The sequence below is a fragment of the Pristiophorus japonicus genome, chromosome X, assembly GCF_044704955.1.
Source record: "Pristiophorus japonicus isolate sPriJap1 chromosome X, sPriJap1.hap1, whole genome shotgun sequence".
Lineage (NCBI taxonomy): Eukaryota > Metazoa > Chordata > Chondrichthyes > Pristiophoridae > Pristiophorus > Pristiophorus japonicus.
This window is the reverse complement of record NC_092010.1, coordinates 34,095,093-34,112,401: the sequence shown is the minus strand read 5'-3', so window position 1 is coordinate 34,112,401 and position 17,309 is coordinate 34,095,093. Positions and strand designations below refer to the sequence as shown.

The window sequence follows — 17,309 nt, the reverse complement described above, 5'->3', positions numbered from 1 at the left end:
GCTGACTGCTGGTGTGGATGGTTTTCTACCCTTGCGTCTGGAGTCTTGTGAAATAAATTCACTTGAACCAGTGTGCCACTGGAGATCTGAAGGCGTGCTTGTTTATCACTGTCCCCAAGGATGAAAATAATTTTGGACAGCGTTGCTCTACTAAATGTGATCTCCCTACTGACATGCAGACTTATTCACTGGAACGCACTGTGTGGTCGGAGACATTATAGAATTATAGAAGTTTACAGCACGGAAGGAGGCCATTTTGGGCCATCGTGCCCGTCTCAGCCAACAAGAGGCTTTCCAGCTCTAGGTCCGTAACCCTGCAGGTTACGGCACTTCAAGTGCACATCCAAGTACTTTTTAAATATGAGGGTTTCTGCCTCTACCACCCTTTCAGGCAGTGAGTTCCAGACCCCCACCACCCTCTGGGTGCAGACATTTCCCCTCAAATCCCCTTTAAACCTTCTACCAATTACTTTAAATTTGTGCCCCCTGGCTGTTGACCCCTTTGCTAAGGGAAATATGCCCTTTCTATCCACTATATCCAGGCCCCTCATAATTTTATACACCTCAATGAGATCTCCCCTCAGCCTCCTCTGTTCCAAGGAAAACAAACCCAGCCTATCCAATCTGTCCTCATAGCTAAGATTCCCCACTCCTGGCAACATCCTCGTAAATCTCCTCTGTACCCTCTCCAGTGCAATCACGTCCTTCCTATAATGCGGTGACCAGAACTGTGTGCACTAACTACTCCAGCTGCGGCCTAAGCAGTGTTTTATCTGGTTGAAGCCTAACCTCCCTGCTCTTGTATTCTATGCCTCCGCTAATAAAGGCAAGCATTCCGTATGCTGCCTTAACCTTATCTACCTGGCCTGCTACCTTCAGGGATCTGTGGACATGCACTCCCAGGTCCCTTTATTCCTCTGCATTTCTCAGTATCTTACCATTTTAATGTGTATTCCCTTTCCTGGTTAGCCCTCCCCAAATGCATTACCTCACACTTCTCCGGATTAAATTCCATTTGCCACTGTTCTGCCCACCTGACCAGTTGAGTGATATCTTCCTGCAGTCCGCAGCTTTCTTGTTCATTATCAACCACACAGCTTATTTTAGTATCATCTGCAAACTTCTTAATCATACCCCCTATATTCAAGTCTAGATCATTGACGTATATCTCAAAAATCAAGGGACCTAGTACTGAGCCCTGCAGAACCCCACTGGAAACCTCCTTCCAGTCATAAAAACACCCATCAAACGTTACCCTTTGCTTCCTGCCTCTAAGCCAATTTTGGATCCAACTTGCCACTTTGCCCTGGATCCCATGGGCTTTTACTTTCGTGACCAGTCTGCCATGTGGACTGCTTTGCTAAAATCCATGTATACTACATCATACACACTGCCCTCATCGACCCTCCTGGCTACCTCCTCTCAAAATTCAATCAAGTTAGTCGGACACGACCTTCCCTTAGCAAATCCGTGCTGACTGTCCCTGATTAACCTGTGTCTATCTAAATGTAGATTTATCCTGTCCTTCAGGATTTTTTCCCACTACTGAGATTAGACTGACTGGCCTATAATTACTCGGTCTATCCCTTTCTCCCTTCTTAAACAAAGGTACAACATTAGCAGTCCTCTGGCGCCACACGAAGCCAGACTTGATGGAAAATGATGGTCAGAGCCTCTGCTATTTCCTCTTTTGCTTTGCTGTGGGAGTTTGAACTAGGCAGTTTATTAAGGTCCTGAAATTCTAACACCGATTTGCATTTAAAAAAAAAACGTTTATCAGAATTGATAAACATACATTATCATACTGAAAGTGTTCTAGAAACTGAGTTTGCCATTTCTATTATATAATATAAAAATTAGGAGCACGAGTAAGCCATACGGCCCCTCGAGCCTGCTCTGCTGTTCAATAAGTTCATGGCTGATCTTTGACCTTAACTCTCCTTTTCTGCAACTTTTTTTTAATCACTTGTGCAGAGTGGTAGAATGCACTGCAATTATATAGCACTTTATGGCATTTTTCAAATGATCAAAAAATCTTCAAATGAACTACTTTTGAAAAGTGGTCACTTGGATTGGTGAATGTGATTGTCGGATCCTGCTGTGCACAAAATGGACAAGCGCTCATGGGCTCAATGAGTGTTTTAGTGGTGTTAGTTAAGGGAGAGCTCCTTGCTCCTCTTGCAAATTGTGATATGGGATCTACATCATCCACCTAAAGAGGCAGAAGGGGCCTCGGTTTAAAATCTCATCTGCAAGACGACATCTCCAAAGTACAGCACTCCTTCCATGCTGCACTAAAATGTCTGTCTCGGAGTGGGGTTTGAGCCCACAGACTTCTGATTGCGAGGCAAGGGTGCTACCAACTAAACAATAACATTATGGAATAGGTCTTGATATTAAACCGCCTCCCATGGTATTAAGGTTCCTCCCCCCCCCCCAACTTTAAGTACCACAAAAGAAACTGGTGCACTATTGATGTGCATGTATGTATTTACAAAGCATCTTCGAGCAGCTCGTGTGTATTTTTTATCCCATGACTTTGGTTGTACTGCCACCAATCCTTCTGCTTTCTTTTCTTCCTCGCCTTTTCCTTGGTCTGTCTCTGGCAATACCACGTATGGCTGGGTGAGCAACTTGCTTCCAAATCGACACCAATACATCTCTGAAACAAGTCGCCAAGATGCACATTAGAGCAGCGCTGCATGTTTTTTTTTTAATTGAGTAACCTAGGTGATGTGAAAAGGGGAGAGAGGCCAAGTAAAGGTAAGCCCAGAAGTCATGATTAAGTGATGTGAAGGTTGGGTTTTAAAAGCCTATAACCTGTCAGATGGAGGCTAGACAGGAGAGAAAGCTCATCGATCAAACAAGCCGTTTCAAGTATCCTCCTCAAGTACATGGCAGACACTAGAAGAATCATGCCCGATTATAGGAGTAGTATTCATGTTTTGAATGGGCTTGGGCTTTACGGAGAGGTGAGGGGAAAATAAATGGCATGAAAGGGGAAACTAACTCTTCCCACCACACACCTGATGTGAAGCCTTTTTTTCTGACACCTCTGGCAGCACAGTGAGAAATTGGCGGAGTGAGTGTGGCATCGACCTCCTTATCCTTGCTCTGATTCTTTGGGTTTTATTTATTTTCAGCTCTGTTATCCATTTGAGCTTTCCAATTGCATTAATTTTCTTTCAGTTGTGTACCAGAGGATGGAGAGTTGATCTGTTTGTGGGCCCTTGTTACCTCAGCTCTGTAACTGGCCATAAGGAGGTGCACAAGAGTGATCCAGGGGTGACTTGCGTGTGTGTTTCTCCGTTCCTGTGGAGTTGGAAAGCAAACGGTTCCTTTTGCAAGGATCCTCTCCTGGTGACCCAGTGATGATCAAAAACTGGCCACCTGGAGAATTGCACGTGCAGATCTACGTCTTGGTATTCTGTGACAAGATTCTTCCAGGGCTTGACAGGTTAGATGCAGGGAGGATGTTTCCTCTGGCTGGGGGAGTCTAGAACCAGGGGTCACAGTCTCAGAATCAGGGGTCAGCCATTTAGGACTGAGATGAGAAGAAATTTCTTCACTCAGAGGGTGGTGAATCTTTGCAATTCTCTGCCCCAGAGGGCTGTGGAGGCTCAGTCATTGAGTATATTCAAGACCAAGATCGATAGATTTTTGAATATTAAGTGAATCAAGGGATATGGGGATAGTGCAGGAAAGTGGAGTTGAGATCTAAGATCAGCCATGATCTTATTTGATGACGGAGCAGGCTCGAGGGGCCGAATGGACTCCTCCTATTTCTTGTTATTATGTTCTAGTGACCTGCATCAACAGCAGACTCCACTTCAAGTGGTTTCGAAATTCCTCCCCCCCCCCCCCCCCCCGGCCAATATTTGAGAGAGGCATTTAAGTCAGTGGAGATTTCCACAGATGATGCCAGTGCCTGTCATATATACTATTAAGCTGTTTTTATATTTGGTGGTTCCCAAAGTCCAGGTCATGGGAAAGCAGTTAAATGCTCTGCTCTCTTGCTTTTACAATTATGCAGTGCACCTGGACTCTAGACCAGATCTGAATCCCAGCGATCTGCGCATGAATAACTTGACGGACGAGCGTGCGTGCGTGAAGTGTTGCTGCCTTGATATCTGAAAGATTGAGGTTCACTCTATAGCCAGTTTGAATGTATTCTTCTGTTTACCAATGGTGTGTTTCAGAAGCATGTGCAACAGTTATGATAATAAAAACTAATGATGAGCCGGGTCATTTAAAGTACAGGACAGTTAACAGACTAAAAGATGTGTGTCCTGATGTCAGCAGCCATACCTCCAACTTGGCAATTGGAACAATTGGTGGTATTCCTGGCCCCCCTGCCTTTAGCAAATCTGAACCAGTGACACACATGCATTGTTGAAGTGCCTTTTAGATGGTGTGTTTGATTGGTGGGTTCCCTGGGCAGTTTCTTCCCCCAAACAACCGTGTTGACTGTAAAAACTTGCCCTGTTGTAATCGAAGAATGAAAGTCAATCAAAAGATGAATATTTGGTGACTGGATGGTGTAGTAGGTTAAACACTAACCAGTCACGTCTGGGACCTAGGTTTGAATCGAGCCCAGGTGAATGGGATGAATGTTCCATCTCTGCTGGTTGCAAGAGTTCTCCATGATTGAGTCGGGCAGACACAATCAAGTTCCCAGTGGACATATGCCATGGCACAAAGTTGCCCCAACTCTACACTAAACCTGGGCGTGCTTGATACTGGGTACCTGAAACGAAGAGTGTTCTGTTTCCCACCAATAACATCCCTCACCATGATCACAGAATTTGCACAGAAGAAAAACTTGACTGCTTACTCTTCTCTCTCCCACTCCAGAGACTTGAGCACAAAACAAATCTAGACTGACACTCCAGTGCAGGACTGAGGGAGCGCTGCACTGTCTGAGATGAGACGTTGAACCGAGGCCCCGTCTGCGCTCTCAAGTGGACGTAAAAGATCCCATGGCACTTTCGAAGCAGAGCAGGGGAGTTATCCCTGGTGTCCTGGCCAATATTTATCCCTCAATCAACATAACAAAAAAAACAGATTATCTGGTCAGGATCACATTGCTGTTTGTGGGAGCTTCCTGTGTGCAATTTGGCTGCCGCGTTTCCTACATTACAACAGTGACTACACCCCAAATAGTACATCGTTGGCTTTAATACACTTTGAGACGTCCAGAGGTCATGAAAGGAACTATTGAAATCCAAGTCTTTTTTTCTCTCGGTTGAGAGTCCAGTGTGTAGGTACTTGAGTGAGGAAAAGAGTGTTTGAAGACCAGGCCCTTAAAACTGCCACCAAGCTCATGGTCTACAGGGCTGTAGTAATACCTGCCCTCCTGTATGGCTCAGAAACATGGACCATGTACAACAGACACCTCGTCGCTGGAGAAATATTACCAACGATGTCTCCGCAAGATCCTATAAATCCTCGTCCAGGCCAACATTCCCAGCATCGAGTGTGATTGAAGCACTGACCATTCAACTCCGCTGGGCAGGCCACATTGTTCGCATGCCAGACATGAGACTCCCAAAACAAGTGCTCTACTTGAAGCTCCTTCACGGCAAACGAGCCAAAGGTGGGCAGCGGAAACGTTACAAGGACACCCTCAAAGCCTCCCTGATAAAGTGCGACATCCCCACCAACACCTGGGAGTCCCTGGCCCAAGACTGCCCTAAGTGGAGGAAGTGCATCTGAGAAGGCGCTGAGCACCTCGAGTCTCATCGCCGAGAGCGTGCAGAAATCAAGCGGAAAGAGCGTGCGGCAAACCAGTCCCACCCACCCTTTCCCTCAACGACTAACTGTGGCTCTCTTATTGGACTTTCAGCCACCAAAGAACTCACTTCAGGAGTGGAAGCAAGTCTTCCTCGATTTCGAGGGACTGCCTATGCTGCTGATGAGGTACTCGACAAACTGGAGAGAAAAACCGAATGAATATTCCAGTGTCTTTCAAAGGGCAGTCTACAAAGTAAATGTTTTTGTTGCTAATATTGATGTAGAAATCCCTCTGGTGATTAAAGGGTGCAATGATAGGGTGTCCAATGATGCATAAGCATAAAAGAACAATTAAACTCCCACTTTTTTTAAGTGCTCTATCTCCTCATATGCTTAAGACTCTTTGTGCCCTTGTAAAAACTCCAATTTATGGATGGTGTTCTGTAAATGACTAGCTGTGACCCCCTCGCCTTTGGAAGTACACCTAAGGTTTCTTTCGTACTTTCTTTCAGGATCTGGCTGGAAACTACAGGAATTCTCATTGTTTTCAAAGGAATGCTTTCACCGCCAGTAAATGGGTAAACAGTGTCGTGGCCATACCCGTAATCATTTTAAATTGTTTTATAAATCTTCATCCTCTTTCTCCACTGTCCCCAAAGAGTCGCCTTCCTGGCCTGAAATTGTAGCTACTGCATTTGTGACATTTTTGAACGTTCTACTCTTTTTTTTAATTGCAATATTCTGTTAGTGGCATCCACCATGGTTCTTCAGGAGCCGAACCTGCCCCAAAGCGGCCTTCTGAGACACTACGACCTCTTCGCTGTGACCAAATTCTCATGAGGTTTTAGTGAGTGAAAGCATCAAAATAAGGTGAGGCTCTGTTGCCCTGCAGAGTTTCACGAAGCCCAGCATCAAAACTTGCCTGAATGTCTTAATGCTTTTTTTTAATGCCTGCTATGTCTGAAATTTTGTATTGATATTCTGGCCCTGGCAGTGATCCTGCACTTGTACAATCTCCTTCCTTCCTGCATTGCACACTTGGACACACTACTGATCTATAAAGATTAGGCTTTGATTCTGGTTCTCCAGACAAGACTCTTGTTGATTTATTTCTGCCCCCCCCCCCCCACCCTGCAACCAAAATGAATTATTCTTGTACAAAGTGTGTGAATCATTCTGGAAAAGTAGTAGAAAAGTTAAGTTTTCTTGATATTCATGTGGATATGTTATTCTTGAAGTCCGGTGTAAAATTACAATGTTTTTTGTTCATTCTCGGCCAGGGCTAAATAGCTGAATCAGCGGGTCCTCAAACTCATACCTGCTATTTAAGAAAACTTCTCTCCTTTCTTTCCCCCCCCCCCCTCCCCCTTTTATATTTGCAAGTTCCTGCCGAATGTTTTTATTAATGTACTGTATCTTAAAAGTAGTAGTGCCACTGATGTGGTGGTGAGAAGCTTAGTTGGTCATGAGAAGGGGAATAAACTCAGTTCCTTGATGTTTTAAAATTCTTTGTGAATAAATTTCATGTATACTTAGGAGCTTGGCTCGGAACAACTGCCATCTTGACTTGGAAAAGTGCATCATAAAAGTAGCACTGTGGAAACTATTTCAAACGCCATATTGCAGTGAATGTGAGATGGGGGGGGGGGGGATTGTCCTAATGAGAGACTGAGTAGACTAGGCCTATATTCTCGAGTTAAAAAGAATGAGAGGTGATCTCATTGAAACATACACAGTGCTTACAGGGCATAACAGTAGATGCAGGGAGGATGTTTCCCCTAGCTGGGGAGTCTAGAACCAAAGGTCACAATTTCTGGAGAAGGAGTCGGCCATTTAGGACTGAGATGAGGAGAAACTTCTTCACTCAGAGGGTTCTGAATCTTTGCAATTCTCCACCCCAGAGGACTGGAGGCTCAGTCGTTGAGTATATTCAAGACCGAGATCAATAGATTTTTGGATATCGATGGATATGGGGATAGGGCAGGAAAGTGGAGTTGAGGTAGAAGATCATGATCTTATTGAATGGCGTAGCAGGCTTGAGGGGCCGAATGGCCTACTTCTGCTCCTAATTATTATGTGGAAGAATTCCACGTGCGCTACACGGGAGTGGATTGGAATAATCGAGGGCATCTCTCAAAGTATGGTGAGCGGATTTCTCTCTGGATAGTGATTGAGAGCAATGAGGTACCTGTTTTCTTGTAAAAGTTAGACGGATAGTTATTTTTTACAGGCTCTAAAATAAGGATATTTGTTTTGAGTATATTGTGCCGATTTTCGCCAGGAAGAAAAAGTGCCTTTCTTTTGTGATTGGTAGACTCAAAGTAAATGCACGTCTCATGAAAGGACATTATCGAATTCGAGTGTATCAAATACTTTGTTTCATTTCCATTATATGTCAAGCGTGTCAAAAACCATGTCAACTCCATTAGGAGATACAGGTGGATATGCTGAAAAGCCCAAGCATGCAGGAACATGTCAGGTTATTAGTGGGTGTTGGACTGTAATCCAACACCAGATCAAGTTTAACATACGTTTCTGGTTGCAGTCTGCAAAGTTGATTTTACTTTGATATTTAGAAATGTACTAATAATAGAGCTATATACCTGGCGGGGCCAGCGCGAAAGGAATTCAGCCAGTTTTGTCAGCGTTGCTTAATTCATGTGAAGATATTTTGAAGGGATGAGAAAGAGCTGACAATTATTGTAAAATTGAAATGTTGCATTACAGTTTTTAAGTGAGCCTTGTGACTTGGCCACCTAGCTAATTATGATTTGAATGGAGTATTAAATCCCAACGCATAGCATTAGAAGTAGTTAGTTATTCCTCGGAGTGGGTGTCTGTCATAAAACTAGTGTGTGTGTTATATACTTTATTTCAGTATTTTTGGGCGCTTGCTTTGTTGTAAGTTCCACTGTAGGTACTGCAGTCGTTCGGAACACGCATGCAGACCTGATGTGTTTTTTAAGGTGTCAAAGCTGTCAGACATTGAAGTTGGTCTTATTTTGTGGACTCTGTCTCAGTAACTTTGCCCAATGGGTTTTCCAAGGCGTTGTGGAGCCTGGTGTGGTTTGAAAACATGAGCTGTAGTTAATAGCTTCCTGTATTGTCGCACGGCCTGCGTAAATTGGTCTGTTACCAACATTCTGCTTTCATTTGCTGTAAAGTCCTTCAAGGCCAACTTTAGTTCAGAACATCTTCCCCTTTTCAATGAATGATGCGCTGCTGCTTGGCCAAGAGAATGAGCATGAGTACTCTTCCCAGGCTTTGACCAGTACTGCTTGTGAGTCAACAGCTCCGAAGTATGCAGCAATAGCCCACGTGATTTTTTTTTTTTCCCTCCCTTTTCCCCTTCCCCTTCCCCTTCCCCTTCCCCTTCCCCTTCCCCTTCCCCTTCCCCTTCCCCTTCCCCTTCCCCTTCCCCTTCCTCTTCCTCTTCCTCTTTCTCCTACTTCTCAAATCTGCTGAAGTGGCTGAGATCAGGAATCGCAGGCACAAACTTGTTCTTAAATTCTGTGGCATGGTACACCAACACATTCTAATCATGCTGTCCCCAATCCTGATAGATGCATAACATCTTCCAAGGCGTACACTAATTCCAATGGGGTGTGCAGATATATGTGCAGTCGACATGCATTGATGCAGAATTAATAGAATAAAAGTAAGTTTCGGACTTTCTTGGCACCTTCCAGCCTAGAGTTGCTGGGTGCAGGATCTCCTTTCTCCTGTAAGCATGGTAACAGCAACCAAACAAACACCAGGTCTAAAAGTCAAGAAAACAAAGTTGAAAGGGACCTGAAAATTGAAAAAACTTAAAAACAACATTTTAAAGTGGGGAAAAACGAAGACACAAGGAAATTACGTGGGAGTAAAGCAACCTGGGTTTATTAACCACAAACTTGTCAAATATATTGTTCCTTCTCTATGGATAGCCTCTTGTTGGCCGGCACAGACAAGATGGGCCAAAATGGCCTTCCATGCTGTTAACTTCTATGATTAATCACAACACTTGCAAAAACCAGCCAATAAAACTACTTATTTTGGAAATCCAAGATGCTAAAGATGAAGGGCTGTACTGGAGATTGTAACGGTGCTAATGCTTTAATACACATGATAAAAGGCATTTTTTAGTCTGTTTTTAAATTTGAAGACTGAGTATTTTATACCAACTTACTGATGAGAAAATCTTTACATGAAAACTTTTGCATAAGAACATAAGAATTAGGAGCAGGAGTAGGCCATTCGGCCCCTCGAGCTTGCTCCGCCATTCCATAACATCACGGCTGATCATCGACCTCAACTCCACTTTCCTGCACTATCCCCATATCCCTTGATTCCCTTAATATTCACAAATCTATCAACTGAGCCTCCACAGCCCTCTGGGGTAGAGAATTCCAAAGATTCACCACCCTCTGGGTGAAGGAATTTCTCATCTCAGTCCTAAATGACCGACCCCTTATTCTGAAACTGTGACCCCTGGTTCGAGACTCCCCAGCCAGGGGAAACATCCTCCCTGCATCTACCCTGTCGAGCCCTGTAAGAATTTTGTATGATTATAATGAGATCACCTCTCATTCTTCTAAACACTAGAGAATGTAGGCATAATCTACTCAATCTCTCCTCCATAGGACAATCCCCCCCTCATAGGGCAATCCCCCCATCCCAGGAATCAGTCTGGTGAACCTTCGTTGCACTCCCTCTATGGCAAGTATAGCCTTCCTTGGGTAAGGAGACCAAAACTGTGCACAATACTCCAGGTATGGTCTCACCAGGGCCCTGTATAATTGCAGTCTTTACTCTTGTACTCAAATTCTCTTGTACTAAAGGCCAACATACCATTTGCTTGGAGGATTGTGAATTCTTCTGCAGAAGAACCATTTTATTCTGTGCAATATTAAAGGCAACAACAAGGCTTAAGGAAAAGCTGTGAACTTCGTAGAATGTGCAAGGTTAAAAACGAGATATCTAGAAGAGGATTACTGCAGTAATCCAGACTTTGGGGTTCAGCTGAAGAAACTGCTCTGGTATCTAAATCCTTCAATGAGATTACTGCATTGTAGTATATTGCCAGTAATGCAGCCTTTATAGATTGGTGCAAAGAAGCTGAATATATATCGTAAACTTTACTTCTCTGGGATGTCCTTTGCATCATTTTGTGCCTCCTCCCAGGTAGTCTGATATTAGGAACTTTCTGTAGAGGGAATTGGTACAAATCGCCACTCTGGAGCTGATTGTGTTTCAGGCTGCATTTGCGCTAAAAGTTTCGGGTCAGTTTAAGTGCAATTGGGCCCTGACCTGACTGTGGAGTGAAACTCTTTCCTCCAACGAGTCTCACCACTTTGCTCCGTTGTCGAGTTGAACCCTGACTTTGGATTCTGGCTGCATTTACGGTTTTACATTTTGGTAGGAAGAATAGAGGTGTCACTTATTACTTGGAGGGTGCGAGTCTAGGTGGGGTAGAGGAACTAAGGGATCTCTGAATACAAATACACAAATGACTAAAAGTTGCGACACAGGTTAGCAAGGCCATTTAAAAAAAAAAAGCAAACCAAGCACTAGGGTTCATTTCTAGAGGTACAGCATTGAAAAGTAGTGAAGTTATGCTAAACCTGTATCGAACCTTAGACCACACTTTGGGGTACTGCGTACAGTTCTGGTCGCCATATCATAAAAAGGATATAGAGGCACTGGAGAGGATGCAGAGAAGATTTAGAAGGATGATACCAGAAATGCGAGGGTATTCATATCGGGAAAGGATGAACAGGTTGGGTCTGGGTCTCTTTTCTCTTTGGGGGTGGGGGACAAAAAGAAGGCTGAGGTATGACCGAATAGAGGTCTTTAAAATTATGAAAGATTTTGATAGTGGATACAGAGAGAATGTTTTCACTTGTGGGGAAGAGCATAACTAGAGGCCATCAATATAAGATCGTCACCAAGAAATCCAATAGGGAATTCAGAAGAAAATTCTTTATCCAGACAGTAGTGAGAATGTGGAACTCATTACAACAGGGAGTGGTTGAGGTGAATAGTATAGATATATTTAAGGGCCGGCTAGACAAGCATATGAGGGTTATGTTGAGAGTTAGATGAGGAAAGGCGGGAGGAGGCTCAAGTGGAGCATAACACCGGCATGGACTGGTTGGGCTGATTGGCCTGTTTCTGTGCCGTATAACCGATGTAAACTGTAGTGTCGCTGTTAAGTAAAACTGCTTCATTCTGATCCTAGTGTAGTGTAAATTACTTTAGCCTCTTAGTAAAGTTTCTCCAAATGATCCATTTAACAGTCTTGCGTTTTGGAAGTGTGTGTTGTAAGTCAAAAAACCCTTCTCTAAGAACATTAAGTTAAGTACATTTCAGCCCGTCAAGCTTACTCCTTCCACAGCATGTGGAATTGGCCCATTATAGCAATATTTATTTATTCTCTTGAAGGAAATGTGCCACATAATTACTCCTAGGCCATCAAATATAATAAACAAAACTCCCAGAATATCTGTACATCACTCATTCCTGCTATTTGATCATCTGTCTATACCTATCCCAGCAACCTCAAGTCCTGTTTCTAACCAATTATTTATCACCTTTTTGAAGGAATTGACACTGCATGAACTGCTTTTGCTTACAGACTGTCCTACATATCCACTATTCCAAGGGGAAGTTTTTCCCCTCATCTCTAGTCTTGCTTCAGGTTTAATTTTAAACCTATTCTCCTCTAGTTCTGTGCTCCTGGGCTAATAACCTGCTTGTATATCTATCCCTCACAATTTTAAAGACCAGGCTTAAGTCGCTGTCTCCCAAAACCACCTTTTGAATGAAAGAGTTCAGTTTTTCAAGTCTGTACTTATAACTTAGACCCTTACTCTTGGAATTATCCTTGTCCTTGTTCTCTGTACCCTCCCCTCTTTGAAAATTGAACACTCAAAATACATCTGAAATATGGTTCCACGTAATTTAATTTGTGTTCACCTTTTCTGTTCCGACTGCATTATGTGCTGACTGACCCGCGCAGCCCTCGAGATCCAAGGATAAAGCACCAGTATATAATAATACTTGAATTTATGTAATGCGTGATGTCAATGCCTTTTAAGTGCTTCACACAATGGATTGCTTTTGAATTGCAGTGATTATTCTGATTTATGTCCTAAGTTACATTTGCTTTTGTATATTGTCAGTCCGATACAAACCTAACCAATTATTATAAAGTGCTAATAACTAACGATAATTCGGCACTCTATCCTGAAATGTGGATGTCATCTACATAAGATATGGTAGATGCTGAGTGACCTCTGAAGTGTGAAATGAAGCTCATTGTAACCAGTTGATGGCCAATAGGCTCGCACACTTGCCATAACTTACTCTAGTCCGTTCATTGTTGCTGAGTTCCTTGGCCAAATTCCGTCAAAGCAAGCAAAATAAAGCTGAAGTGTGGTCTGAAAAATCTTGCAATATATCCACAATAAAAGTACTTGTAATGATTGTGGATTTTCATCAATATATCCTGTAATACGTGTTCGAGGTTCAGTTGATCCTGGGTGAATAAATGGGCTGAGCTGCAAGTGTTAATTTAAAAAAAAACTTTTTTTAAGGAATTCCAATCCAAGTGTCTCCCTTCTTGGCAAACAAGCCACGTGTTTATCTGCATTCTGCTGTGCTGGGTATAAAGCAATGTTTGCTCATCCCTGACATCTCTTAAGTTAGAACTTTATTCACCATTAGAAACTTGAAGAGAATAGTGCTTTTTTTTTTTGCAGATGCCCTAACTGAAAGGCCAGAGATTTTGAAAGCGACAAAGGGAATTCAGTAGCCCAGGATTGAATAGCCTAACTGGTAAGCAGCCAGTAATAATGCATTGACTGACTGGGTAAACTGATCATTTGGCTATAAAAGTTTGTCGCTGGATTCATTTTCGTGAATAAAGTTTCTGTTTAATTTTTCTGCAGACTTTGTGAACACCACTGGTAACATTTGATGAAATTCAATGAAGGATTATTAATAGAATCACTGATATATAACATTATTGGGTTCGAAGTGTGCACGCCTCATGGTGGCACCAGTCCAGCTTATTCTGTTTAGTTTCTGGGAAGTGGCTCTCACTTTCCCGAGAGCGCTGTTTGTAACCCTTTAGCCCTGTTTGTAACTAGGTCCACATCTAGCTGGCACCTCTATTGTATCATATTTCTGTAATCAATAAAACCTTTTTATGTCTGTAAATGAGCTACATCAAGATGGGGAGAGGGAAGAGACAAGTATTTGTGGTTGTACTTGCAGTAGAAGTCCAGTACTTGGTTGGGGAGAAGAGCAGATTTTTGAATATACTAACTACACTTTGAATAAGCTAACTGCACTTTTAACTTTCCCACTTTGCTCTAAACACCGTGGAGGTGAAGTACAATATTTTTTTGAAGTCCCAGTCATACTTCAAAAGATAAATTGACAGCAGCTAGAAAATGGTGCCTTTCAGAATGGCTTATTAGGGACAAAATTGCACTTCAAAAAAACAAACACAAGGTTGAGTTGAACATTAAAGTGAAGGGTTGCTCACTACTAGAATTCAAAGAAATGAACTTTTTAAAGCTACACTTCTCCTTTTAGATTTAAAAAAAAAACAATTCCCATTCTTAATCTTACAAAAAAATTCAGTGAATTTTCACATGCACATTTTATGCTTGAATTCATAACATTTCTGGAAGGTATATTTTGAAGTAAGTCTATCAATATTAAAAAAACAAAGGCCACGTTTCCCCCCCCCCCTCAAGTTCACGTAAATGATCCTGTGACACACTCTGCTGAGGAGCAGGGGAGTTGTGTGTGTCCTGGACAATATTTATCCCTTAACCAACACCACACAAACTGTTTATCCGGTCATTTATCTAATTGCTATATGTGGGACCTTGCTATATACTAATTGGCTGTGGTGTTTCCCTACATTACAAGACTTCAAAAGAACTTAATTGGCTGTGTTAATCCTTCGTTGGATGTTCTGAGGTCATGAAAATAGCTATATAATTGCAAGTTTTTCCCAACCTTTAAAAATGAACTGTATTTTGGTGACATTTTACATAAACTGAAAATCAGGTTTTAGCTTCTTTATTGAGGAGAAAAAAAGTCGTTTTTGTTCAAATGTAGTTGAGTTTTCGTCCAGTTTCTGCACAATTACTGGATTTGACACACTTCCAAGATTTATAATGAAGGCTGCTGGTTACAGAAAGACCTGTGGCTTCACACACATTTTTGAAGGTGGCAGGACAGGTTGCTAAGGTTGTTAAAAAGCATATGAAATCCTGGGCTTTATAAATAGAGGCATAGAGTACAACAGCAAGGAAGTTATACTAAACCTTTCTAAATCACTGGGTACACTTCAGCTAGTGTATTGTCCAAGTCTGGGCACCACACTTTAGGAAGGACACTAAGGCCCTGCAGAGGAGATTTGCGAGAATGATGCGTAAATGAGGTACTTGTGGAGAGATTTGAGAAGCTAAGAATGCTCTCCTTAGAGCAGAGAAGGTTAAGGGAAGATTTAATAGAGGCGTTCAAAATTATGAGGAGTTTTGATGGAGTAAATAAGGGAAAACTGTTTCCACTGGCAAGTTCTGGTTATCAAACATTTTTTATTCCAGGCCCGTAGGGTGGTCTGAAATAGCCTGCTAGTGAGAAGCTGTTGGTCTATCCTTCTGGGAATGTTACTATGTTTTGGTGGGTCTTGGTGCTGCTTTATTTATTCTTGCAACACTTTTACAGTCAGTGCTGCAAAAGGCAGCAAACGTCAGTACTGGAAGCAAGAGGAATTGGAGTGAAGATCCATTTATTAAAGGTGTACAATGGTGGTATTTTAGGGTCTTAAATATTGGACTTTTAAGTTGATTCCAGGAGCCTAGAATCTGTGAGCTGAATCCTGTGTTTTATGCTGTTGAACCTGATTTTTAGAAGACTGGCGGCCAACTTGTAGGCACAGGTAAAACTGGGTCTACAAGTCTGCCGGCAGTCTAGAGAAACTGGATTTGACAGCATGAATACCAGGCGGCGGTTCACAGACGCCAGGCTTCCAGAATCTGACTTGAGAGGACCAATATGAAAGTGACTTTTAACTGCCCTTTTTTTTTCCCCCTCCAGTTGTGTTGATCATAGGACTGTCCACAGGGGGCCTTTTCTTGTCTCTCTTCTGAAGATGGTGTACAGTTCTGCAGGCGATGATGGCAGCAGCAGCCCTCCAGTATCTTGCTAAGTGGCCATTAATTCTTGTATGATCCTGAACAGTGAGTGAGTGGGGGTCATCTCACTTAACATCCACATGTATGCACTTTCAACAGTGTCGCTGCACAGCGATTTGAAGTGAAGCGAGAAGTCTGGACGATTTCTCCCCTCCCTAGCTGAGGCAATTATAGTTTGCTGCTCTAACTCGGCACAAACCATGGACTCCACCTGCAACCTTTTTTGTTCTATTTAATTCCATGTCGCACCAGGCAGTGATTTTTTTTTTTAAAACCTACTAAATTGGTGGAATGCTCAGGATTTTAAAAACCACTTTTTTTTTAATGCTGTGAAAATGCAGACTTTCATAAAATTAACATTTGTTCTTGGATTCCACTGTCTGCCAGAAGTTTATAGACTATTCTATTCAACTTGTTTTTCTTCGAAAATGTAATTCAATCTGGATGGAGTCTCTTGTTTGCTGTGTGGCAGTAGGTTTGCATGAGTTCAATTGCTGGCAGAACTGGTCAGCTTTGAAAGAGAATTTTTAATTGTTAAAACCAACTTCACAGGTCTTTAGTTTGCTTTTCACAGCTATAGCGCTACTGATTCTCAACACTTTCTTGAAAGAAAAGAAATTCTTGAAATCCGTTTTGCTTAATGTATGTGGTGTATTGGGGGAGGATTATAAGGCTTATCGTGCACAAATATGTTTTTGCGCATAAAGGATTTATGCAGTTTTAGTGTCATCATTAAAATGGGAATGGAGGCTTCTGGACCATTGTCAGCAAATCTGATTTATTTTTAAATTTCTTTTCCTTTTTAGTTTCATCAGTGGCTATTAAGCCCCTGGCTCTGGAATTCTTTTCCAAAATCTATCTCGCTCACTCGTGCTCACTCTCTCGCTATATATGTATGTGTGTGTGTGTGTATATAAAAGAAAGGAGGAAATAGAAGTAAAGGAAGGCGGTCTATCTAATATCTCATCAAATATCTATCGATCCACCTCCTTCCTTCACTTGTATTTCTCCCTTTTTCTGTTCTGTGTTCACCTCTCTGTAAAGAGCTCCTGAGATGGTGATGTCTACTCTGTGCAGAGTACGATATAAATGTAAGTTGTTCTGCGTGCTCTTAAAAATAAATCTGTCTGATTGAAGCTGTAGATCACAACTTCAATGCATAGAGATGAGCGTAGGGCGGTAATTCAGTTCAATATGGTGCTGTAGAAACTTTACAAATATTCGAACATAGGATTATTATTTTTAGTCACTTATTCTTTGTAGTTTATTTAAATTTTACAATATGTTTTGGCATTGTAGAGGCCATGACATTTTTGAAAAAGAAAAATGTTCACCTCATGTCTAAGACTTAATTGAGGAGCAGAAGATTGTTCA

General features: G+C 42.2%; 1 protein-coding gene across 5 annotated transcripts in view; it reads left to right on the top strand.

Moving 5' to 3' along the window:
* ikzf4 (IKAROS family zinc finger 4) overlaps positions 1-17,309 on the top strand; it is a 145,849-nt gene that overhangs the window by 29,327 nt on the left and 99,213 nt on the right. For 2 of the 5 annotated variants that reach the window (XM_070869552.1, XM_070869548.1), the window contains exon 2: positions 13,479-13,554. The exons of the other annotated variants lie outside the window; for them this stretch is intronic. The gene's annotated coding sequence lies outside the window, so the exon portion shown is untranslated. The remainder of the gene's footprint in view (positions 1-13,478; positions 13,555-17,309) is intronic. 5 annotated transcript variants of the gene reach the window in all.